Here is a 26,594-nt window from a genome sequence, read left to right on the forward strand (position 1 = left end):
GGTCCATGAAACCCACAGCAACAAGGCCTTCACTTTCTTGGGAGTTCATATACTAATTTGTAGCTTGGGGTGGGGGTGGAATGGAGAAAAGACCACTGAAACTACTGTTAATAGCATTAAGCCACCACAACACATTGACTGATCATAGCTGAGTAGGTTTCTCTGCAGAACTACCATTTTGGCTACAATGGGTAGGCTGAGTGGGGATCAGTTCAATAGCATGAGGCAGCCTGGACTAGTGAACTAAATAAGGGACACCTCTGTTTTAATACCTGCTCTGACGCTAACTCCCTCCATAGCTTTAGCCAACTCACTTGACTTTCATCTTTATTTCCTCACCTGTAAAATGGGGATAATAATGCCTATCACCACCACAAGGGAGTGGGAGCAACTGATAAGTTAATGTTTATACTAAAAGTCATCAACACATTCACAAAACCCTCCTTTGGCTGGAACCCAAGACGTACCCAGGACCTCCGTTTAGCTGAACAATCCCTAGCAAAACATCTTAAAATATAGGGAGTTGGGCTCCCCCCTCTCCTGGCTGATGGGGACATGATGTTTAAACCCACGGAGAAGTTTGTTTTTTAAAATATAACAGGTCAGATCAGCTCACTAATCCTCCCCAGAATTCTCAGGGCAGCCCTGATGGTGGACAAGAATCACTTATGTCTGGGAAAGGTGGTGAACAATTATGTTACAGGTCTGGCCCATCTAAAAATGGCAAAAGGCTCTGTAAGATGGCAAAGTAGGCCACCTGCTCCTACAATGAAAATCTCACTATGCAAATTTTCCCTTCCTGAGGTTTCATGCTGAAAGTAATAGCCAAAGCAGTTCCCTAACCGGAAAGAAAAATTAATTCATAAACCCCAAACCCCCATTCACCTCTATGCTGGCGGGGAGCTGCTTTTATAGAGTTCCCTGACTTTCCTCCGAGTATCTGATTGGACCTTTGGTTTCCAGCCATACTTAATTACTCCACCCTTTACACCTGCAGGAAATATATACTGGTAGTTAATTATCTGTCTTCTGGTATCTAGCTGAGATATCTGTATTGCTATTCACTCTTTTAAACTGTTTCATGGTGCTGCATGTCATGGACACACTATACAATGTATGTATGATCAGAACAATGGGCTGTTACTTTTGCTATTATTGTCCTACAGAACTAAATGGTTCTAATTCATTTATTTGGTTAACATCCTGATACTACTTCTCTTACAAATTACTAGCTAGAATGTGACTATCCCTAGCACAGATGTGCAAGGGGAGGGTAGGATGCAGGGAACCATGCAGGAGCTTTCACAATCAAAATGTTTCCACTCACCTGAGTGCAGGGACTGCTCCTGTTAGCACCCCTGAGCACTAGATATCCCAAAGGGTCAAAGTGGGGTAAAGATGAGAGGGAGTCAAGGCCCAGCCCACCTCTGAAGCAAACACACCTCTTCTCTGTGTTCTCTCTGCTCTCCTGAAAAATACGGGCAGCACAATACTTCCCTGTGGTTTTGCTTTGGTGGTTCTGTCCAACCTCCACAGCAGGGCTGTGATTAAAAGTTACAAAAGAGATCTGTGGAACTCAGTTCTGCAGAACTTCCACGGCAGGTTTGCATGACTAAGCCCTTCAGGATCAAGCCCCATATTCAGATAATCAGTTCTTTGCTATAGGTTTTCACACCAGTGGCTTGCAGGGAAACATCCGCTCTCTGCAGTTTACTCAAGACCATAGCATTTAAAACTCTCTGTGACATTACACTGTTTAAGTATATAAAAGTAAGTGGGAGAAAATATATGTTATGAAATAAGGGCAAAGATTAACATCACGCCTCTGGGGTCTGGAAGCCATGCAGTCCTTCATTCTTCTAACTACTTCCAACAATATAGCATTTGGCTACTTCTCTTTCTTTGTTTTACTTGGACAGACTTTAGGAAATGGAAACTGCTGCAAGTGCTTCTGGACTTATCCAGCACTTGAAGCATGTAAATGAAAACTGAACAATAGGTAACTAGAGCCAATACATTCTTTTCCTACAGCACTTGCAGGGCTACTAATCATTCTATGTGATTTAATGATGGCTTACATGATCTAACCCGACGTTTACTCATTCTTCTTTTCTCAGAAATGTGTTTCTTTTAAAATATGCATTTTCCCAAATATAGAAATAAGAAACATTTTAAATCATTAGCCAAATCCTGAGGTCCCTATTCCATTTTTACTCAGTTCTGGAATAATGTAAGCTTAACTGAGAAATTTGACTTAATGTTAAAAAAACCCCTTGTCCTCAATAATTTGATAATGAATAAGCCTGTACAGGATAATGACAATGCATTTTTCACATTAGATTTTTTAGGGATTGAGGGCTAAATTCTGCCTCCCCATCAGCAAAGCACTTAAGCACATGCTTAAATCTAGTCCAATTCAGCAAAACACTTATGCACTTGCTGTAAGACCTATTTGAAGTAAATGGGACAGAAGCACATGCTTCTATTGAAGTATATGCTAAGTGCTTTGTTAAATAGGAATGGGATTACTCAATAATTTAAAATTAAGCACCTGCTTAGATGTTTTTTCTAAGCAATGTCCAAGATGTAATGCACCTGGAGTAACTCTTTTGACTTCAATTGATACACCAGTGTAAACCTGACATTTTTTTGCCCTGGCTGTACATTGCCTTTACCTTCACAAGCGCACTTCATGGTGGCAGGTTAGATGGAGACAATTTATATCATAGGCTGAAGATCCATGGATGATTGATTACAGATATAAGAGTTTGCATACACATAGTTGATGTGGTTCTCCAGCTGTGTGTTATCAACACAAACAGCATACATGTCATTGTATTGACAGCCTCTGTGCCGTCAGTCAGATTTCAAATAGTATGGAGAAAGAATATCTGTTGTTAACAACATAATAATAATGAGTAACTTACATCTATATAGCACTTGTAACACTGAAGGATTACAAATAAAAATATTTTCATTAACATATTTAGGAGGGAGGGATAGCTCAGTGGTTTGAGCATTGGCCTGCTAAGCCCAGGGTTGTGAGCTCAACCCTTGAGGGGGCCATTTAGGGATCTGGGGCAAAAAATTGGGGATTGGTCCTGCTTTGAGCAGAGGGTTGGACTAGATGACCTCCTCAGGTCCCTTCCAACCCTGATACTCTGTGATTACACTGTCTTAAGACAGTTCTGTTATGCTGGGCAGATACTCCCAATTCTGACAATTTCAATACCCTCACATCAGCTGTTGTTATCTCCTAAGTGATAGGTAAGGGTGCCTCAAAATCCCCTAGAGATCATCTCCGAACTATCGGTGGACAATAGCACTAAATACTATGATCTGTTTCTTTCTCATGATATTTTGAAGAGGAATCCTAATTAATATAGTTGGACCTGGGAAAAGATCCTGAATGTCATTACTACCCTTGGACACATTGAATGAGGGATCCATGAAGTCAGGCCATGGAAATGCAGACTAAAAGGACATCCGAAAAATGAACAGTCTGCTAACACTGCCATGGAGCTAGGCACAGAGGAAGACACAAGGAACAGGAAACTATCAACCAGTGTGCTTAAGCTGACTGCAGACAACAGCTTGGTGTAATTCCAATGAGCTTCTAGTTCCTGGCAATGCGATCACAAAGGGGAAGGCCATCAAAATCATTTAAAATGTTTAAATATAAATAGACTGCAGCAGAAACAGCGGGACAGGCCTGAGGGAGATGTCAGGCCTGCGTGCACTTTGAGTGGAGACAAGCAACCAACAGCATCCCAAGGATTTTTGGGACACTATTTTATGGCCTGGCTCCCTGAAAGGCTCACAGGAGCTGTGAATAGTGCAGCTGGCAATTAATGGTACAAATATTAAAAAAGGACAGCAACAAAATGGCATGATCAGTCCTCAGGAGTGATCCTGTTATGATCTGTCAGCTTTAGGCAGAGCACGTTTCTTTTTCTCCCTGCCGCCATACGCGGATGTAATGTAAAACAAAAGGCATTTATTTTCCTGAGTTCCCTTCTATCATCTCCTGTGTGTAAGGGCTAAATCCTGTTCTCTGCTGACCTGGTGTACAAGAGGAGCCTCTTCCCCTCTTTACTCTCCCCCTTCGCTCCCATGAGGTGTATCTTGAAAGTTAGGGAACATGTCTAGCCCTTCCAAATGACTAGTGTATAGGGTGCATTTGGCAGCAAGAACTAGCCAGCAGCAAAGAGGGGTGCACTACACTCCTGTTCAGAAGAGCTGAAAAATGTGTTCACCATCATATTGCCCTTCATATTGCCCTTCATATTGCTCTTCATTGGTGTGCAGGAGGCACTGGGGGTGGAGCAGGGGCAGGAAGAGGTGGGGTGGAGGCTTGGAGGAAGGGGTGGAGTGGGGGCAGGGCCTGGGGCAGAGCGGGGGTCTCCCAGGGAAATCACAAAGTCAGTGCTTTTGCCCCGTGGAAGCACCAGGGCCCAGGCACTCCCCGCCAGTTGTGCCAGCTCTGAGCAGAAAACCTGCTGCTTTGCTGTTCACTCTGCCTTCTATCCCTCCATGACCATCTCTCCATTCAGCCTCATTCTACTTGCTCCCGTTAAACTCCTCTCTCTATTGCTTTGTCTCTCTGTTTAGCTAATGCCCTCCCAACAAAAGCCCACTCCATTTTTTTAAATAAAAAGCTAACAAACATATTGTTGCATTAACTTGACATTTGCAAACTATTCCTGTTCACTCAGCTTGTCTGTTTTATCCCTGCTCCCCAATTCTTTGTCTGTCTTGTCGATTTAAATTGTAAACTCTTCAGGGCAGGGACTGTCTCTTACTCTATGTTTGTGTAGTACCCAGCACAATGGGGGGAGGGAAGGGTGTCTCAGGCTTGGTTGGGATCCCTTGACACTACCATCATACAAATAAATTATAATAATACAAATCAACATCCTTGATTTCACTGATTGCCGGAGCATGAATGAAAGCATAATTTGGGCCTCAGTGTGTAATTTTTCTGCACACTAAACACATCTACCAATAAAATGCAAGTTTAGTCACATTTTCATGCTTGAAATTTCTTCCTCCCACTCATTTTTTTCCTCCCACTCATTTTTTATTGAAAAATGTGTTTATTTCAAGAACTGACTTCAGGGAAACAATTTTCTGTAAATCTTTCTTGTACCTTTATCCCAAGGCTTTGCCCATTTTAAACTCTCGCATAATTTCTTTTCACATCTGATAACTGCTTTATCGTGCATTTCACAGAACTTTGGTGAGTCCAGTATGATGTACACAACAAATATTGCCTGTCAACAGCAGCTCATCAGTGACAGAATAATAGATGGAAGAGGGACCTATAGAAACTCTTTGATTCTGAGGAAGGAGTCAAGGATACAGGAGACACAGCCAGTCTAAATTTGAAGCTGTATCTAAAATATGCCATTGTGAATTTATCAGATTACACTACAGTCTCATTTTTTCCCACTAGCAGACCAAGACCTCACCATGCATAGTGTTGCCAAGCAACCCTGTCTTGTGCTGAAACCGAGAGGCCACAAAAGCTATCGGTTTGCCTTTTTATCACAATGGAGACCTTGACTTTGCCGAACATCTAGGTCTCCATTTCCTTGTAGATGTAGCCATTACTGAGCTGTGAATGGAATCTCTAGGAATGGATCACAAACTACAACCATCTGAAATTAAACTCTGAAGTGGTGGAAACCAGAGTCATTTATTTGGCAAGACTCCTTTCCTAGCAGTTTGATAGTATTATTTCACATGAAATCCAAAGGATGTTCTAATGTAAACAAAAATTGTTATCCATTGACTGACATTGGTCTTTTGGCTCATGTGCTGATTAGTGAAGTTGTAATAAGAGCCATCGTTTCAGAGTCATGTACTCAATTTATGTCATGTACTGGCAATACTAAATAGGTGTTTGCATACACTTTTATTTATTTCCAGCTGTCTCAATAAGCCTCAGCTCTTACATGCTTTTCATAAATGTAAATTAAACTCTAATACTGTTTTGGAAGGCACAGGTTAATCAAAAACCCAGTTCTTTTAAAGCAATATTCATATTTATCACTTGTATAATATATAATTCTATTTATCTTAACAATGTTTTTCTGGATACAATTTTTAATCTCATTCACTGGTTGTCCATTTTTAACCACCTCCCAATTCAGAGTATTCACAGGAGTGTTTTGTTTAAAAATGCACAAAGGTATCTTATTAAGTAATGTCACAAACATGAAGTTCATTATTATGCAAATGCCATCCTTGGAACAGATTTGTTAATTGCAACTCATTTGCATAATTAATGAACTCTCAAATGAATAATGCCTTTGCAGATTTGTGCAGCATTGTTTTAAAATAAATTATAAAATACATGTCAAATGAAGAGTGCTTCTTAGGTTCCCATAGCATTGTTTGAAAATTAATTACCAAACGCTTGTCAAATTAAAATGAGTTGGTAGTTTTTACAATGTTATTTTAAAATTAATCACAAAATAAAATGTCACCATATTAAAGTAAACAATTTGTACTTTTCTCCAAAAAGAAATGTAGAAAAACATGTTTACACTTCAGATACGTTATTTGTTATACTGATTCCTGAATTTTAGTCAGTTTGACATTGCATTATGATTTAACAAACTTGGTAGCTGTTAGTATGTTAATGTTTTAGTAAACTGAGAGTAGTTTAATTTTATTGTGTTGGATCTCTAATAATGTTAATGATTAATGTGCATGTAAAAGCATTGTGTGGGCAAGGCCATGATATATTAGTAGCAAAAATACCTGGACTACCATTGGCTGCCTTTTTTATACTAGTCTAGTTTTTTGGTTACTTATGTGTATGTTTCATGAAGGACATTTGGGAGTTAAGAAGATAAAGGAACTTCTGCATGATTATGCTTGCTGGCCAGGGCTGTACTCAGACATTGAGCAATGTATGAAGGCATGTTCAGCCTGCACAATGCATAGAATTACTGCTCCTCTGGCCCCTTTGAAATTGGTAGTCATAGACAGACCATGGCAGAGCATTGCAGAGAATATTACTGGCCCCTCAACTGCACTGCATGATGGCTACACACTGGTTTTTGACTGTTGTAGACTATTATTGACGTTACCCATTTTCATTCATAATTTCACAAGGCACCTCAAAGAAGCTCATTTCTTGCCTAAACACTTTATTCGCAATGTTTGGGGCCTACCAGACAGCCTTGTTTCAGATGATGGGGACACCTTTTGTATCAAGAGGGTTTGAAGGCTTTCTGATGAGCATTGGTATAGTACATTATAAATCTGCTGTGTACCATCTCTAAGGAAATGGGACAGTGGAGAGATTGCATGGGACTCTGAAGAAGCGTTTAGCCTGCATATTGGAGGAACGTCGAACTGTGAACTGTGACTAAAACCAGCCTATCCCTTTCTTTGTACTAGATATAACTCATCATCTATAATGATATAAAACTGTAAAACCCATAAAATAACTGATGAAAGTCAAAGTCTTCTTTCACTTATTCCTGTACAACCCAAATGAAATCAGATTGGTCCAAAACATTTTAATTTTCTTAAATGCTCTATGGTGTGGGTTCATTTAACTTTGTGCTGTTTTAAAATTCAAATAAGATACAGGTTGTTCGACTTGGTGATGCAAAACTGCATTTTTATTTGGAGTATATTCTGACAGTTCAAACCATAGGGCAGATCCTCAGCTGCTGTAAATCAACATTGTTCCCTTGACTTCACTGGAACTATGACTGTTGACACCAGCTGAGAAACTGCACCATATGGATAATATTTCAGTGACCAAGGTATTCCATTAGAATATAATATTAGAATGCCAAGCTATTTGTTTTCTATTTTCTCTTTCATAATATTTAGCTTCTTGCAAAACAAAAACAAAAAAACTCTCAGACACTTAATTTGGGGCTAAATGTTTCCTACAAATCACTGTGGGGCAGCCAACATCTGAGAAAAAGTTCCCAGGAGGAGATGTAGCAAGTAGTGATGCAGCATGCCCTGTCTGCATCACTCACAGCCTCAGACAGTATAATGGGCAAACCATGCACTGAACCTGTGCAACTCGGTAAATTATCTGTCAGGAATAGGGGCCAACTGTCTAACCACAGAAACCCAAACATCCTTGCCCCGCCCCTTCTCCAAGGTCCCGCCCCACTTACTCCATCCCCCCCTCCCTCCGTCACTCGCTCTCCCCTACCCTCACTCACTTTCAACGGGCTGGGGCATGACGGTTGGGTGCGGGATCTGGGCTGGGGCCAATGGCTTCAGCGTGTGTATGTGGGGGGCCTCTGGGCTGAATCTGGGGTAGGGGGTTGGGATGCAGGAGGGGGTGTGGGGTGCAAGCTTTGGGAGGGAGTTTGGATGCTGGAGGGGGCTCAGGGCTGGGGCAGGGGGTTGGGCTGAGGGAGGGGGTGCGGGCTCTGGGAGGGGGCTCAGGGATAGGGCAGGGGATTGGGGTACTGGAGGGGGTGAGGGGTGCAGGCTTTGGGAGGGAATTGGGTGAAGGAGGGGGCTCAGGGCTGGGGCAGGAGGTTAGAGTTCAGGAGGATGTTTGGGGTGCTGGCTCCAGGAGGGGGCTCAGGACTGGGGTAGGGGGTTGGGGTGCAGGATGGGGTGAGGGCTCCAGCCGGGCGGTGCTTACCTTGGACGGCTCCCAGCCTGCCCTGGCCTCACACCGCCCCCAGAAGCAGCTGACATGTCCCTACGGCCCCTGGGCAGGGTCAGGGGGACTCCGTGCACTGCCCCTGCCTGCAGGCACCACCCCTACAACTCCCACTGGCAGTAGTTTTTTCAGTACAAGAAGACCATTTCCTGACCAGCTCTAGTCAAATCGATAATTTCTCCACTGTTGTAACTGAGACCAGATTCTGAGCCAAACACATATTATTTGCTCAAGAAATTATTGTGATTGCATATACAATAGTGGTAACTGCATGCAATTTAAACTGGGATCTTTAAGATTGTTAGAGGTGGTGGGGAAATGAGAGGAGACTAATGTGGCTACAGCTCTGGAAGTTGAGCCTTTTAGACATGTTTTCAAAGAGAGAGTTCTCCAAATTGACAAAGGCCCAAATGACAATATCACAAGTAAAGTATTCTCGCTAGGCAAAAGGTTCTCAATGGAGGGCAGGTATCTAAAATATATATATAACAGAGAAGTTCAGTTTTAAACCAGTATTCCTTTTATCTGTAGATCTAGATTTCTCTGCTCTGAGACACAATAAGGTACTGCTCCAAATTAAATGGCCTGCTCTTGGGCTACACTAATGTAAATCTGATGTAACTCCACTGATATCAATAGAGTTACTCCAGATATACACAAATGTAACTGAGAGCAGGTTTTGGCTCAATATCTTTTTTTCTAGCCATCTGTCTTAATTCTGCCACTTGACCACATCCATCGCTTACTCCTTTGAATCCCCACTGCTAGAAGCATAACTATATGGATGATTAGCATATGTATTGGCTCTCATCCACTTCATCCTCAAAATAGCCAATAGCCACAGAGCCAGTTTTCATTGTCCTGTCTCTAGAAATGCACGCTGGACTGCTCTAATCACCTGTGCAATGGGAAGAGAGAGCCGTTTCTAAAGACCCCCAAGTTATTTTTAATGGAATATTATTCATTTATAAAAATGGAACTCTGCTCACTTTGCTTCAGGGCTTTTAAGTGGCCATGCTGAGATGAGGCTGGTCATCATTATTGACAGTGTTTGCCAGTTTGGGCTTAATCCTACAAGGTACTGAACATTCTGGCCATGATCCAGCAAAGCATTTTAGCACATGCTTTACTTTAAGCATGTGATTAATTGCCATGGCTTTGCTGGATCGCTCTTAGAATGTTCAGGCCCTTGCAGGGTCAAACACTTCTTTAGCTTGCCAGTGCACTCAGTCCTGGGGGGAAGATATGCTTCACAAGTTACAGAGGAAGCCCTACGTTGCTTACATTCTAAATCAGACAAATGGGTTTCATAAAAGAACTGCCCTTATTGCTAAATTATGATACTTTACAATGGAAAATTTCCAAGTTAGTAAAAATAAATAAATAAAATACTAATAATGCATGGCATTTTCATGCATAGATCACAAAGCACTTTACTAAGGAAGGTATCATTCTCATCTTATAGATGGGGAAACTGAGGAACAGAATGGTAAAATGACTTGCCTAACATCCCACAGCAGGTCAATGGCAGAGCCAGAAACAGAACACAGATCTCTTGAGTTTTAGTCCAGTGCCCCATCCACTGTTTCTGAATTGTTTCTGTTTCTAAATTAGCATGGAAAATTTTCTTAGTATTAATCTGATGGAAAATCCTTGTGTTCACACAAGCTGTATGTACTTTTCTGAGATATTTCTTCCCAGCTGCTATGTTTTAAAGATGCCATTATTTTAAGTCCACCATTTAGAAAAGTGGGCATTTTTAATAACTGCGGCACTGAATTAGTTCTGGTCTTCGATGACAATTATTCACTTTGCCTTTCTGTGTGCTTTAAAGGGACACACAGTTATTGTAGCTAGTGAGAGATACAAAGTTTTGGGCCAGATCTTGAGCTGGTGTAAATCAGCATAGTTATAGCTCCACTGAAACCAATGAAACTCTGCTGATTTACACCAACTCAAGATCTGGTCCCTTTGTATTAATATCCTGCAAATGTTTCTTTTAGTGTTTTTCATCACCTCCCTCAATGGATACCCGAATCATAATTTCAATTTTTCTCCTGGTCTTATTGCATTAAAATATTTTCCCCATCAAATCAAAATCAGTGTGAACCCTATTGTACAATAATGCTTTATCTTTTCTTAAAGCCATGTGAATAAAATATCAGATTTATTGGCTTCTGAAAACTTAAGTTCTATTTAGTAACTCCAGGATTAGAGATTTATATTCTGGAGCACTTGGTTTTTAAATCCCTATAATGGAAACCCATCTTGTGTCTTCTCTGTAATTCAAGAAATTGCCCTTGTTGGAGCACAGGAATCAGAAAGTACTTGTTGAAACTTATATTTGCTTTGGGCCCAGATTCCCTCAAGGTGCTGAGAACTGACATTGTGATGCAATTTTTTTTCTCTATATACTTTACCTTTGTTGTAACATAATTTATTTGCGTTAAATATTCTGATCCAGATTCATCCCCAGTGTGGCTGCACTGAAACTGTACTAGGGATTAAACTGACCCCATGAGCATAATAGCTTTGGAAGCCAATATATACTCTTCACCAAAAGGATCTTATAGCAGACAGATTTGCAATGCAGGTTGAAGATACCATGAGTTAAGATCAGGTTTTCTCAAATTGTGAGTTTTGCAGGTGCAGTTTGTTAGTATCCATATGCATTGCATCTGAAGTAAATGGGGTAACAAACATAAAACTACGAAGTGTAGATAGGAAGCGCAGGGTGTCTCTTTGAAAGTCTCTTAGTTAATCATATGAATTAGAAACCCTGGAGATTTCTTTTGCAATACCTATTGAAAATCAAAACTCAGACGTGCAAAACATTTAATTCTGATTGTTAGTTGTTGCTTTTTGTTTGCTTAGGAAAAGAAATAAGGGAAGATAAACTCAAGTTTAATAGGAACTGGACCAGTCAGAAGATGACATTTCTTTGTGCTAAAAATAAACAAAACTCAGCCCACTTGTTGTTGATAACCAAGGTACAGATTCCTAAATGTTTTATACTTGAAGTAGAAAAGGATTTTTTAAATCCCGTAACAACTCCATGGTCTAGTTATATAAGACAGGCCCATGCTCTAGAAAATACAAAATCACTGTATGAATTAAAATCGAATAGGCTTGCCTTTAGAAAGTCACACATGCAATGTCAACTATAGAAGGATTACAGAGGACTTATTCTGTAGTAATCTTCAATTTATAATCACTTAGTTTCTTTTGGATTAGATCCAGTCCATTTCATTAACCTGTAGTAAGGTTTTTCCTTTCTTGCTTTTTAATCCACTCTATCCCGATTTATAAAGATTAACTTTAGATTGAAGTTCTTGAGAATATCCCCAATCCACAATATTCAACTTGGAAATGCATATATCATAAAAGATGTCTCAAACAATGGTCCACTTCAATTTTACTAATTAAAAAAAGATCAATTTGAAAATGATTGAATGCATGACAAGTTTCTTAGGGACACTGTAATTCCAAAAGCTGACATTTGGAGCTAAAACAAACGCCACATTTAAATATGCCTTACAGTAACCTTGAGGATAAAATGTTTCAATCTGATCTACAATAAATAAGAATGTAGTATATAAGTCAAGCAGAAACAGACAAAGAAAGAGACCCTATATGATAATAAAGCTCGAACAAACTGACATCAATTTGATTTGATAGCCATTCATAAGTTTGTGGAATGTATAATTGCAGGACCTAATTCTACCCCCAGTTTTCCTGGTGTAAATTTACAGTAATTCTCCAAAGTCAAGAGAGTTACATTGGATTTACAGTAGTATAAGTGATATAAGAATCAGGCCCAGTACATTCAAAATGTAAAAATAAATTGCACCTAGAAACAGAAGACTGGCAGGTATTCACTGGAAAATGTATGATGTATCTAAATATTTAACTAGAAAGAGAATTTTAGTATGAATAGATATTAGACCAATATACAATAAAAGAACTTTGTGACACTGTTCCAGGATGTCCCATTAATTTAAGTTGTGATACCAAGCAAGCAACTAATTTGTGAAATAAGAAAATCAAAAGTTCAGGATGCTGTTGAGTTCAGATACAGTCTGAATATATTATCCTGTGCTGTATAAAATATAGTCGTGATATTTCAGCTTTTCTATTTTAAGTTTTAATGACAGACACTTCCTTCTAAAGCATTTCTATTTCATGGTGGTATTTGGATTTCTAAGTATTTTCATATAAAACAATAAAGAAAACCATAAGCCTTTAAGCCGTCCCCAAGTATGATTGACGTTTTTTTCAATCCAACCTGCACTTTTACACTGGAAGTCCTGTATTACAATTTAAATAGATTATTATTTTGCTTGGAATGTTTTTGTTAACTGAAATCACCTTTCATTGGAATTGCACAAGATCTGAACTCATGTATTTATCCTTACCTGTCTTATTTTTCAGTGCTGCCAATCATCTCACACATTAGCAGCCTCAAGTATATTTTGAACCAAAATAGTCAAATCCTCACCTGAAAAGGATGTTGAATGTGAAGAATAATTTAATCTTCACCTTAATAATAAACTCTGGTATAGGAAGAATTTAAGCTCCACATATTAGCTTAAAATTTTAACTACTGTATTGTGTTTATTAGACACAGGAAAATTAATTGAGAGAACAATTTGGCTTAATGTGTCTGGGTTTATATTTGCATAAAAATAGATCTCAGTTAGCTGTAGGCTTTGTACAGGATATTCCCAAATACAAAAATAAAAGTGTTAATGCTCACAGGTTAAGTTTTTCAAATACATAATAATGCTTTTCATAATGCAGAAGTTTTGCAGTGATCAAGACTTACGAGGGCAACTGCTCCCAGTTTCTTCTCATCCAGTTGTGGCTTCTTCCACCCACCTTTGGGGCAGTTGTGCAGTAGCAAAGTGCCAAGAGTACTGAATACACTGCACGCACACAGCAAGGGGCCTCTCCCAATTCAGTAAAACACAGGTGTTACATAAGGAGTCTATGACAGGATGGAGGCCTGGTGCTTACCTATCAAGTCACCGATGTGGTGATGAGGAAGAAGGAAATAGTTCTGACCATCGGGGTTCCCACTCAGGCCTGCCGACAGCAATTCCAAGCCCCAGGGAAGAACTGTCAATGGGCCCCCACAAGACACGCCCGCACGGACATGGTCTCCCTGACATTTGGGCAGTGATACGCCTGCGCTGGCTGGTGCCCAGCGAGCTGCTGGCTGTGCTGCTGGGCGCACTCTTCTGGCATGGCCAGGGCTTCCACATGCCCGCCCGGTAGGGTTGCCACTGTCTAATTGCTTAAACCCAAAGATCCTTGCCCAGCCTCCTACCCCACCCCTTCTCCGAGGCCCTGCCTCCTGCTCGCTCCATCCCCCCTCCCTCCATCACTTGCTCTCCCCCACACTCATTCACTTTCACCAGGCTGGGGAAGGGAGTTGGGGTGCGGGAGGGGGTGCAGGGTCTGAGAGGGAGTTTGGATGCAAGAGAGGGTGCAGGCTCTGCGAGGGAGTTTGGATGTGAGAGGGGGTGCAGGCTCTGGGAGCGAGTTCGGGTGCAGGAGGAGGTGTGGGTGCAGGCTCTGGCAGGGAGTTTGGGTGTGGGAGGCGGTGCAGAGTAGGGCTCTGGGAGGGAGTTTGGGTGCAGGCTGTAGGCTGGGGCAGGGGTACAGGAGGGGGTCAGGGAGCCGGTGCTTACCTTGGGCAGCTCCCGAAAGTGACTGGCACACCCCTCTGGCAGCAGCTCCTAGGCGGGGTCCCAGGGGTCTCCACACGCCACTGCCAGCAGGCACCACCCCTGCAGCTCCCATTGGCTGCAGTTCCTGGCCAATGGGAGCTGCAGAGTTGGTGCTGGGGGTGGGGGCAGCATGCAGAGACCCCCGCCTGCCCTCCCCCCGCAGGGCTGTTCTGGCCGCTTCTGTGAGTGGCCCAGAGTGAGGGTGGGCAGGAAGCCTGCCTCAGCTGTGCTGTGGCCAGGGGCCCCTGGACCCTTTTAAATCACTGAGACCCCTGGGCAATTGCCCTCTTTGTCCCCCCCGTCAGCAGGCCTGTTCCCATCAGTCTATTAGTAAGACAATCAAGCTGGCCAGCAATGGACTGGGCATCACATAACCCTAGTGGCTGGACACATAGCTTATGTCTTCACTGCAATTAGACACCCACAGCTGGCCTGCGCCTGCTGACTAGGGCTGGCATGGCTCGGGCTAAGGGGCTGTTTATTGCAGGGTAGACATTCAGGCTCAGGCTGCAGCCTGAAGTCTGGGATTCTTCTGCTTCGCAGAGTCCAAGAGCCTGGGCTCCAGCCCGAATGTTTACACCACAATTAAACAGCCCCTTAGCCTGAGCCCCACAAGCTTGAGTAAGCTGGCATAGACACCCACAGGGAAATTCCGAAGGCTTTTTTCTGCCCTCTCTGCTAGAGTGGAGCACCTTATTTTCCTACCTCTCCCTTCCCATGTCCTTACAACTAGTGAATTATCTTTATTCCATGACCACCATTGAGGAGGAGTGTTGTCATCCTGGGCAAAGGTGCTTTTCTGTGTGTCTTTTTAAATCTACTGGCATTCATAGCGTCAGGCCTCACCATTTATAACCGATCATGTTTGTGCTGGGAGGGGAGGTATGTCTACATCTCGACACGCTGTATAGGGCTGTTACTGAGGCATGAATTCCCAGCTTCTGATTGGTGTTTGTAACCAGCCACTCTAGTTATAGTGGTGCTGTGACCCCATGTACCAGGTCAGAGTGCCACTCATGCAAATTTGGCCCAGCCATCCTCCCAGGGGTTGCTGGGCCAAAGCGGAGTGACTTTGCGACTCTGCATGCCAGGTCACAATGCCACTCGCTCCAATTTGGCTGGGTGAAAAAGTGATTGGGCCATAGTCCAGGTGGTGCCCCGGCTCTGTGGCCTATGGTAATGTGTGCAGTATAAAAACCTATAAAAAACTAATCCAAATCAGGCTGTCTTTGCCAAATGTGAACTGGGCCAATGTGCTTTGGAATCCCATGCCATAGTGGAGCCAGCTGCATGATCTACTGGTTACAAAGGCCAATCAGAAGCTGGGAATTCATGCCTCAGTAACAGCCCTATGCAGCATGTCGACATGCAGAGATTCCTCCCCTCCCAGCACAAACATGATCTGTTATAAATGGTGAGGCCTGACCCTATGAATGCCAGTAGATTTAAAAAGACACCCAGAAAAGCACCTTTACCCAGGATGACAACACTCCTCCCCAACAGTGGTCATGGAATAAAGATAATTCACTAGTTGTAGGGACATGGGGAAGATTAACTAGAATGGCCCCTGCCTGCAGCGTGCCTAGTGCCAGGCCCTCGCTTGCCAGCTGCCAAAACTGTGGTGGTTCTCCTCTGCGTTGGGGCTTGCCAGGAAGCGGAACAGACCCATAACCCAAGGGCGAGGCTCGCTAGCAGGGAGAGGTAAGGTAAGGAGCAGGGTGGGGAAGGAAGGGGCTACTGGCAGGAGATGGTAGGGGGAGCTCTCTTGAGGTCTGAGTCTCCTGGGTGGGGTGTTATGGACTCATGGGCCAGTGGCTTCAGGCTGCTGGGAAGGGTACACCTGAAAGGGCAAAAGGAGGGTCTGGCAGGGGATGGCGGCAGCAATATTGCCGTGGGGACCGGCTCTATAGACCCCCCACTTTAAATGGTGCTCCACAGACCCCGCACATTACCCATTTACTGCAATGGGCTTTGGATCAGGCCTCAAGCAACAGCCATGGTAAGTGGTATTCGTGGGTTTGACTTCAGCTTCACATAGCACAACATCTGTGCCATTCAGGTTGAAATCCTGGCCCCACTGAAGTCAGTGGCAAAGCTCCCATTGACTTCAATGCGGCCAGGATTTCATCCTCAGTATTCAGGTACATCACATCCATGTATATCTAATAAAGGCTGTATCTATAAGAAATAAAAGCAACCCCCTCCTTCACTTCTACTTTTCAAAGCCTAATTATAGTGATTTATGCTAATACTCTGAATAAATACTGTGAAATGGGACTACTATGGCAGCGATCTTGCTGTGGATTGTATGAAAGACGGATGGAGGGGAGGGGTGTCTGATCACATTATCAGTACCTAGGCACAAAAACTGTGGGACTGGCCAGCATCAAATGGTTAATCAAATACCAACCTCTACATTAGTTGTAGTAGGGGTGACACACATGACTACTGGTAAAGTAGACTGCTCAGTAACAATGAGGCCTTTGTGTAAGTTGGCCGCAGTGCGACAGTCTCTTTTTGAGAGTGGTTCAAACCATTCCGCCTTGTTTTAGAGCTGACCCTTGACACTAGGTCAGATATGTCCAGATTGTGCCATTTAAATTCATCCTACACGGGGAATGTTACATGAAAAATTCACTGTGGAATACTGAATCTTTTTTCTGAATAATACAATTGATGGCACATTTCCGAGTCTCCTTTATACCGTGAAGCACTTATAACAAACAAATGATGCATATGTTATTAAATACTTCTCTAGCACTACCAATGAAAAAAGGAAGTCAAATTCATACCTAATACATTCCAATGACTTTGGCAGAGTATTATCAGGGTTGAATTTAGGCCAAAATACCACTAGCAGGAACTTTCATTTATTTTGGTGTTCATAAAACCAGACTAACTGTTGACTTGATCAAAGCCCTGGGTTTTGGGATCAGGCCGTGCATGGGCAAATCTTTGATGAATCACTGCTACAGCACTCACTGGATGACTGCAATAACCAGACATGGTTTTAAAAACTTATTGGACTAAACTCTACTAATCTAACCCAAGTAGTCCCGTTTAAATCACTGGGACTCTTCTAAAAAGTAAAGCGAGCAGGATTTGACCACAGCATGGCTCACAGTTGGGCCATACTAAAATCCTGGATTTCCCTAGCTTCAGTTATACAGAACATTGCTTGGAAAAAATACAGACTACAGTACTTCTTTTTTCTCATCTATAACTTTTGGAACAGAATTTTCTCTAGAGGAATTTTACCCATTCCTTAAAATGTAAGTTATAGGAGAGGGGGGATTGCCTGTCCACATGTTCCATCTGGTTTTACTTTTCTGTTAATTCTGTGTTTTCTAATAAGCATTATCCACGAAAAGCTGAACAACAATAAAAAAATCAAGGGAAAAAAGTATGGATCTAAACTATTACCACGTTTCAGTATTAAAAAGTGTAACTGTGGGTTACCTCTAAGTAGGCCACTGTCTAACCAAAAAGAGGAAATTCTGTTTTTCAGTTCTATGATGAAGGACAAAAAGAGGCCTATTCAGATCATTCTCCTCTGAATACCCCTAAGGCAGAAAAGGAAAGAAACTTCTTGTCATAAAGATCAGCCCAGCTGGGAGACTAAGAACCAGATTGTGCCTGGGTCCTTGCAGAAGTGTACAAGGGAAGGAGACGGAACAAGGAAACCCTCTTCACCCAGGCAACCCCACTGCAGGGGTCAGGCACAATGGCAGTCCTTATGTTCAGGGAATGAAAGAACACAACGGGGCTAGTGCCTTGGTGTGGACAAAGAGGGGCCATGCTCTCTTACCCATATTGCTCAGCAGGCGGCTGGATGTGGAAAGGAAAATGCATTGGCTCCCTGAGCTCCTGCTGGGGTATTGCCTGTACTGAGGATACTCAGCTTAGCATTGTAAGGGTTGACTAGGGGCATTGTTGAAAGTGTCCCTAAACTGTACCTGGTGCACTCTTCAAAGTAGTTCGGCTTCTTCTCTGAAGTCCCCTGCTGGGAATGGGCACAGAGCACTATGCATTCTGAAGCCGCTTCAGCTGGAAGGGAAAACCTGCTACCTAACAGACTGCAGCTCAAGGAACATTAATTTTATTCTGATTTTATTTTCCATCTTCTTGGAGTGGGGCGGAACCCCAATTGCAGAACCCCTTCTGGTTACGGATCACCCATCTTCCCGGCCAGGCACTGGAATCCATTCTGTTTAGCTCATTCCTGCCATAGCATGGACAGTAATTTTTAAATATTGCACCAGCTGTACTTGTGAAACAGTGGAGTGACCAAAAATAACATTTTTATACCATCACAGAATATATAAAATATACAGAGTAAAGGATACATTACATGATGTGAGAAATAAACTTAAAACAAATGAATTGTGGTGAGGTTTCCTCTAAAATAGCATGGTGATTTTATTCAAAATTATATATATTTATAAAGTAATGCCCACTACATTTCCAAGTATGTGAGGTTGGTAACACAAGCAAGGCTGCCAAATGGACCATTATTTCCCAAAATTATGTGTCCCAAAACAACAGCAAACTTGTTTGCCAATCCATAGGCATCATATTATGTGCTATCCTGTGTGTCCCCCCTTTTTTTTTTTTAATTTGTCCAGAATATGTTTGTCCAAGATGGCCTTTGAATCAGAGTGAACACTGAAACCACGATTTATGCTGTTATTTAACAACATTTTCATCAGTTAATTGTCACAGTACAAGAGTGAGGGGGGAACAGGAAAGTTGCAAGAAATGAAAAATGTGAAATTAAACACCATCTATTATAGTGTTTTCGGGTAAATCTAAGAAAATCAGTATATTAATCAGCAATAACATTTAACTGCTGCGTATATGTCATTGTCATTTTTTTCCACTATGGCTAGTACATGCACACATTTTTTTAACAGGCTTCGTATTTTTAAATAAATTATACTTGTGAGCATGTCAATGGGCTTATGCCTTCCTGACTCAGCTAAACACTTACATATGTGCATATTGCCTTAACAAACACATATGGTAAATCGGGGCTTTTTCTGTTTAGTCCACTTTAAATAGTATTTTACCAACGCCCCAGTCCCAGTGAGAGTTTTGGGTGCATGAGAAATCTAAGATCAGACCTTCAACATCTCCATCACCATCAGAATGAAATCGGGGTTTTCGGAGAGAAGAGCCAGCAGATGAAGTGATATGCTGGTCTTGGTACAATGAGATCTCCCTCCACACCCTGGGTAGCATCATGTGACTGACTCCTCATTCCCCTTTCCAAAGGCTTGACTGCTTTAGAAGGAAAGGAAAATAAGTTTGATATTTATACAAAAACAAGGTTGTAGTCTAAGGAGGGAGGCCATCGGTTCTACCCTTACCAGCGGAGCTGATAATAATCAGTCACTTATGTGCTATTTCACAGCTGATACCTCTTCCAAAAAAAAATTAATTGCAAAAGTTTCACAGATGTCTGCAGCAGTTGACCAGAGCTCTTGGGTTATTGCTTGTCAGACTATTAATGGGTTTGGCTAACCATGACAGTCATTACTTTCCCCCTCCTGTGAGCTACTTTCTGTGTAATTTATGCATAGGTTTTGCCAAGATTTGACAACTTTCAGGATATTAACATAAAATTAGACTGCAGAACTGAACAATGGGTGGCATTAAAATTAGCAGCAATGGAGACCAATCTAAGAGAATTGATTTATTTTGCTTTGCTCCTAAGTGTATGGTTTTGTTTTAATTTACTTCTTTTCTATGAATTCTGCAGGGAAAGGTGTAATGGGCAAATGCTAAAAATAATTTTGTTTTCTCCTGGTACCTCAGGAATCTTTGGAATGACAGGGAAATCTCAATCAGATAAAATGCTTGACAGCATCTTAACCAAACCTAAACAACAGCCATCCCTAAAAATCAATCACAGAAAAAGAAAAGTTGGAAGGGCTTTTTAGAGAGGTACTTTAAGCATACGAGAGTCTGCTCTACACAGATTGCTCAGTGAATGCCATTACAGAATGCAATGTGTGTGTTAATAAGCCAGGACATCTGGTAACCAGCTTTTTTCTGATTCATTAACTGACTCTGCTTCTGTGGCCAGAGGGTACAACAGGAAAAGCTTGGAGGCTTTTGCTTCTAGAAAATGGGACCTTGATGTATGCCTCACTTCCGTGACCCAACCTTAGCCTTTAAATTTCCTCTAATGTCTACATTATTAGTATTTAAATGTGAAACCTAGCTGCAAACACTGAAAATAATAGGTATTAATATTTAATTCTTCATAGCAAGAAGCTACATATTAAAGGTTTCATCATTATTTTTAAACAGATAGCAAAAAACTGCCTGGTGTAATGTGTTCTATCCCTGTTAGAATTCACTGCGGCTGCATGTAACTGGAAAGTGGCTCTCTCCCTTTTTAATTATGTTTATGCTGTTTTGATCATGATTCATGACAATGGACTGAATACTCAAAAAAAAAAAAAAAAGAGGAGTATTTAAACTTGATCTTTGCTTGGGCAATTATACGAGTTAATTTGAACCAAAACCAGTAAGTTTTTATTTTAAAACGCTCCATGAAATTAATGAGCTTGGATAGTGAAAATAAAAGCCTCATTCAGCTCATATCAAGTATTTTTTTCATCACCTAATACAACAGAAAAAGCTCCAAATGCTCCAGAGAGAATGACTGAGCAAAAGAAATGTGACTTGATAGGACATGTTGAGGGATGAAATGGACAATGAAGTTTCCATATGTTGTTTTTACGCAGTAATTAGAAACTGTCACACACCGTTTCATTTTTTACTTTCCTTGGGCTTATTTGCATGTAGGAGGCTTTCCTTGGAGCAGAACTGCAAGCATCACACTGGCATCCAGTTGAAATCTGAAGCAGTGACACGTGGGCTTCTTCCACCTCATGGACAAGAAGCCAGCGGCAGGTACTGTAATGGCCCAGAGCACAGCGCAGCAGCAGCCAGCTGCAGCCACACTTAATCCTATTTGCATGGCCTAGTATTCTTGTCCAGGTTAAAGCAGTAGCCAGTCCTGGTGATATAAATCTATATTTCCTGTATACAAAGGCAAGGTTTCATTTTCAAAGGGAACTAGGTGAGTAGAACACCTATCTCCCATTGACTTTCAATAGGTCTTCGGCAAGTAGATCGATCTCTTAAGCGCTTTTGAAAATCCCAGCACAATTTATCAGAAGCAGGCCGACCTAGAAGTGCCATGGTTCCAGTTCATTATCCAGCTTTCCACTGAGTGATGGCCACACATTTGTTCTCATGATTTTCACACATTTTCCAACTTTATTTGGCCCTGTTTGCATTCTACATAGTGGTCTATGAATTGTCCATCCAGTTCATATACACTGGCTCTGCAAAATTCTCCTTGCCAAATCACCCTGGGTGAGTACATTGTTTTTTGATGAGTGAGTAAATAAACCATCATGATTATTATTATGGTAAGGATGGGTGAGTAGCTTTTATACTGACTGGTTAATTTTGAAAAAATGTTAAGGCAAATATATATAATTTTGAATGTAAGATATCAAATTATCTTAATTCAGTTCATTTTGAGTGTTGTGTAAGTGGGTTTGTGTCTTTGTTCTTTGAACTGGTTTCCAGGCCCTGTGTAAGCTACCAAAAAGCTGAACCCTTAAATCTCTTGTCTACGCACGATAGATTATATGTCTGGATGGCTGTTCAATTAGAACGCTTAAGTGACCTGTAACCTCAACAAGAAGGCCTCTGAAAAACATCAAAGGACACTGATTACATTCCTGATTACATCTCAGAAGGTGGAGTTCAAAGATTTACCATTATACTACTTTACTGTTTGGTTTTTGTTCATTTTTTAAACATACAAAGAAAATCATTGGGTCAGATCCTTGCCAGTCTTCAGTTTTTACTCAGTATTTGCTCAGCCAAAATTCAGCTTCGCCTAAGTAAGGATTGAGTAACTATTGTTATTAATAATAATTACATTACAGTAGTGCCTAGAGGTTCCAACTGAGATCAATGTCCCATTGTGCTAGGCACTGTACATACATATAGTAAGAGATTATTACTTTGGGTTTTTGGCAATACAGAGGTTTCTTGCACAGTCCTAATTCATACTTGAAATTGAACCCCTCAAAAGAAAATATCAACTTGCCTTCTATTTACTATGCGTCCATTACAAAAGAAGAAAAAGAATTCAAATGTTCTCTCCTGTGTTTTTTACTGAATATTATTAGTTCTTATAAGTTTATTTTTATCCTTATTTTTAAAATGCACAGGGCCAATCTATTCCCTAATTGCAGACTATATTTAGAGCTTCATCCTAAATATGGGGCCAGATCCTCAGCTGGTATATATGGGCATAGCTCCACTGAAGTAAACATAGCTATGCTGCTAATTCACAGCAGCTGAGGATCTGGCCCATGATTTGTACATATAACCATTACAGAAACTTTTACATTAAGTGTGGAGACATCTCCGTTCATTTTTTGTGGATTGGGGAAATACTAATTAAAAGATGGAGGAAAATGACCCCTATGGAGAATGACGCCAAGTTAGCGGGGTGTTGGAGAGGTAGCGATGTTATTGGTCAGCACAGTGGAAGGCATGTCACTGGCTATGGCGCAGCTGCTGGAGGTGACTGTGTTGGTATCTGTAGCATGCTGATGTATGAAGTACAAAAATGAATCTTATTCCTCAGGAGAGTCCTGCATATGTCAAGTATATTGTCTCATTAAGCCAATCCATTTATCAACCCACTGAATGCCAATTAAATTGCACAGGATGGTGCAGGTATATGGTGGGCTGTTGGTGCCAAACTTTATTACAGCTGAGCTTTTCTGGCTCAGTACATTCTTACATAGCAAAATGGCAGACATATCAAAACCAAAATTAAATGTTCTTGAAATAATGCCTTTAAAAAGGAGAAAATGCCACAGTCTGGCAGAATAGAGTATGAAATGTAATGTCACTTCTTAGAGTACTTTTAGTTCCAATGAAGACGTCAAGGCTCGGATCCTGCTAGTGCCAAATGTCTTCACAGCGTGCAAATTAGATCAGTGTAATTTCATCAGGATGATGATCAGACTCTATTGTAGTTATATGGCTGGATTCACGGCTTCTGCTGAATGCTACAGATGGAGTGGCACAGCTGAGCTAATGCTGCCATCCTCAGAAAGAGACAGAAGTGGATTTTATATTGTTCTCTTAATGCCAAAGTCCAAAGGACATTGCCAGTCCCAGCTAATATGAACACCACTGTATTAATGCCTTTAAAAACCACTGCTCTAGAGAATGCCCACCCGCCCACCCCGCAACAGAAATAACATACATCCTTGCACTGGATATATTCTTGTCACACATTATCTGATTGTGCTAAATAGTTTTCTGAACTGGTAAAATGTGTTATTCATTACAAGTGTAGTAATTGTTAAAGTATACTAGAGAAATAAAAGGAAATTCAAACGAATCTAAATAAATAAAAGTAACTCAGTTACAAAACTGTTGCCAAAGCCAAGAAGTCTTACTTTGATAACCAGATGATTTCATAATTATTCTACTACCGGCATATATAGCAAAGTCACTAGCCAGTTGAATGTCCACTAACCTTACCATATTCAGAAGTGAACAAAACCCCACCCTTTCACCAAATCTCTCCTTCAAAGCTCTTACGGTATGTCTACACAGCAAAACCTGGGCACCAGCTAGCCTACTTGAGCTACCGTGAATCCAGCTAGTGCAGGCAGCAGGAGTAGTGGAGACAGCGCAACGTGATCTTCAGAGCAAGCTAATGAGCCGCGTACAACACACAGGGTCCATGCCAGGCTTGTACTGCCCTGTCTTAATTGTTATTGTTACCTGCGCTAGCTAATTCAAGCTAGCTTGAGTAGGCTAGCTCAGATTTTGCTGTATAGAGACATACTCTTACACACTCCCACACTTCCCATACATAAGATGGGCTTGATTAGATATACTGGTATAAATCAGGATTAACTCCAGTCAACTCAGTGGAGTTAAACTGCTGTAAGCAATATCAGAACCAGGACCACTGCATTTGTAACTAAGCCCCTCTGATTTTAATAATGTCTCAGGTCTCTCATCTACTGTTTCATATTATTTAAGGCTGTACATCTAGGGTTACAGTTTGCATAAAAGTGTTTTATAAAAACAAAAAAAAATATTCTCTAGGGGTTTAGACAAGATAATGATAAACAAAACTGTAACTGTTGCTTTGCAGGCCCTGCTACAAAGTATCTTTAAGTTTGTTTTTGATAATATTTCTGAAAGGCCGTAGGATGGGGGAGATAATACCTCATAAGGTGGGAAAGTACTTCCGAATGACCAACTCTTGCCCATGCTAAAGCATAACAACAAACGCAGAATGGCTGCCTACAAAACTGTTTCACTAAAAGAGTTATCAACATTCCCCCTAAAACTCAGGACAGCTTTCTTACCCCCCTTGGCCTGATCTCTGTGACTGTGGCTTTTTTAAAAATGTGTTTGTCCTTGGTTTAGATTTTAAAAAATATTAGAAAAGAAGAAAGGGGGTGGGGGGAAGTAGGAAGAGGAGGGGAAAGGTGTGGGGGGGGGGCTGACTCCTTATCTCTGGGAAAAAACAGCAAAGTGTTTTTACATACGCTAATTTTTTCTTGTGTTTTTTGTATAAATCCAAACTTTAAAAAACAGTCTTGTAAATTGTTGTTGTTGTTGTTAATTGCCAGTTTTCATATTCTTACCCAATTGCTGTTCTGGTACTTTAAAAACACTATTTTTAAAAGGATAGGCTAGTATCTTAAGCCTTTTTAGTTCACTACATTTCTACAAAATATCCCTAAGAGTGGCCTTGCTTTGTTACAGCTCAGTCAATACTGCTTTTTCATGTAAAACTTTTAAAAAAATCGAACATAATGCTTCAAATAGGCCTCACTGCATACAGAATATCCTTAAAAAAAGGTCATGTTATGTTACATCTCAGTCAATGCTGTATTTTCATGTTAAATGTTAAAAAAAACCTTTATATAATGAAACACTGCATATTTAGCAAGTGTTAAAAGTATGGGGGGAAAGTCCAGGGGTAAGGGTGTTCTTCAGATAGCCTATCTCTGAGCTTCATGCAGTCACAAAGCCATGGTTTTTGTCTTTTACAATCAGTAAATGAAATAAAATACTTGTTATAACTTTCACAAAGTCTCTTTCAATGCAATCTCACCATTTGTTAAAACTTTAACAGCGTTTAAAAAGTTAGGAAAGACGTCTCTGTGAAGGGTCTCTGTGAAAGACGTCTCTGAAGGGTTGACCCCCAGAGCATTGCTAAGGCAGATTATAGTGCATGGATCACTGGCTAGCCTAATTAGTTTTATCTGTTTTTAAAATGTAGAGAAAGTCACAGCTCCAGTCTGTGATGTATTATTTTAATAAAATCTCTGGGCCCAAAACAAACACAGGAGCTTGTACCTCTGTCTCAGCACATGGTTTGCAAACATTTGAAAACAAAGACATTCTGATAATGCAACAGAAAAATTCATAGTTAAATCTAAAAGGCCTAAGAAAATGAAAGCTTAATATAACTTTTGGATGGATTTGTTAAAAAATGGGGAGGAAAATAAACTTCTCTCTGATCCACTGGATTACAGAATAAGGGGAATATAAACTAGCTGTTACTAAGGTTCTGTGGTTTTCACTCTAGGGTGTTTCTGCATGCTCTTTTTTTTTTTTTAATTGAAACACACAAGTAAAAATGTTAAATAAAGAGCTTTGGTCTTCATATAGGCTTGTCTTTTGAAGTGTTTATTCCTTTACAAGACTTATAACTTTCACCTCTATTTGTGAAAAAGTGGGGGAAGAAACTAACTTCTTCTCTCGGATCCACTGGTTTACAGAATAAGGGGAATAAAAACTGGCTGTTACTAAGGACCTGTGGTTTTAAACCTAGGGTGTTTCTGCATGCTCTACTTTATTGAAACACACCTGTAAATAAAGGGGTGGGTCTTCATATAGGTTTGTCTTTTAAAGTGTTTATTCCTTTACAAAACTTAATATAACTTTCACCTCTATTTGTTAAAAAGTAGGGAAAGAAGCAGCCTTCTTATCTCTGATCAACTGACTCACAGACGCGGTTTTTGCTAACAGGGGCTTTGCTGCAGCTTTAAATTGTCCTCACTAAAAAACAACCAACGTTAGTCTAAAACAAAGGGGAAAACTTTTAAAATGGTTTGTTA

At 41.0% G+C, this 26,594-nt stretch overlaps 1 long non-coding RNA gene across 1 annotated transcript in view; it reads left to right on the top strand.

Annotated features, from left to right (window-relative positions):
• LOC142068457 (uncharacterized) overlaps positions 1–21,887 on the top strand; it is a 63,178-nt gene extending 41,291 nt beyond the window's left edge. The window contains exon 3 of the long non-coding RNA XR_012664285.1: positions 21,208–21,887. This is a non-coding gene — a long non-coding RNA (uncharacterized LOC142068457). The remainder of the gene's footprint in view (positions 1–21,207) is intronic.
• Positions 21,888–26,594: the final 4,707 nt, after the last annotated feature.

The sequence above is a fragment of the Caretta caretta genome, chromosome 11, assembly GCF_965140235.1.
Source record: "Caretta caretta isolate rCarCar2 chromosome 11, rCarCar1.hap1, whole genome shotgun sequence".
NCBI lineage: Eukaryota > Metazoa > Chordata > Testudines > Cheloniidae > Caretta > Caretta caretta.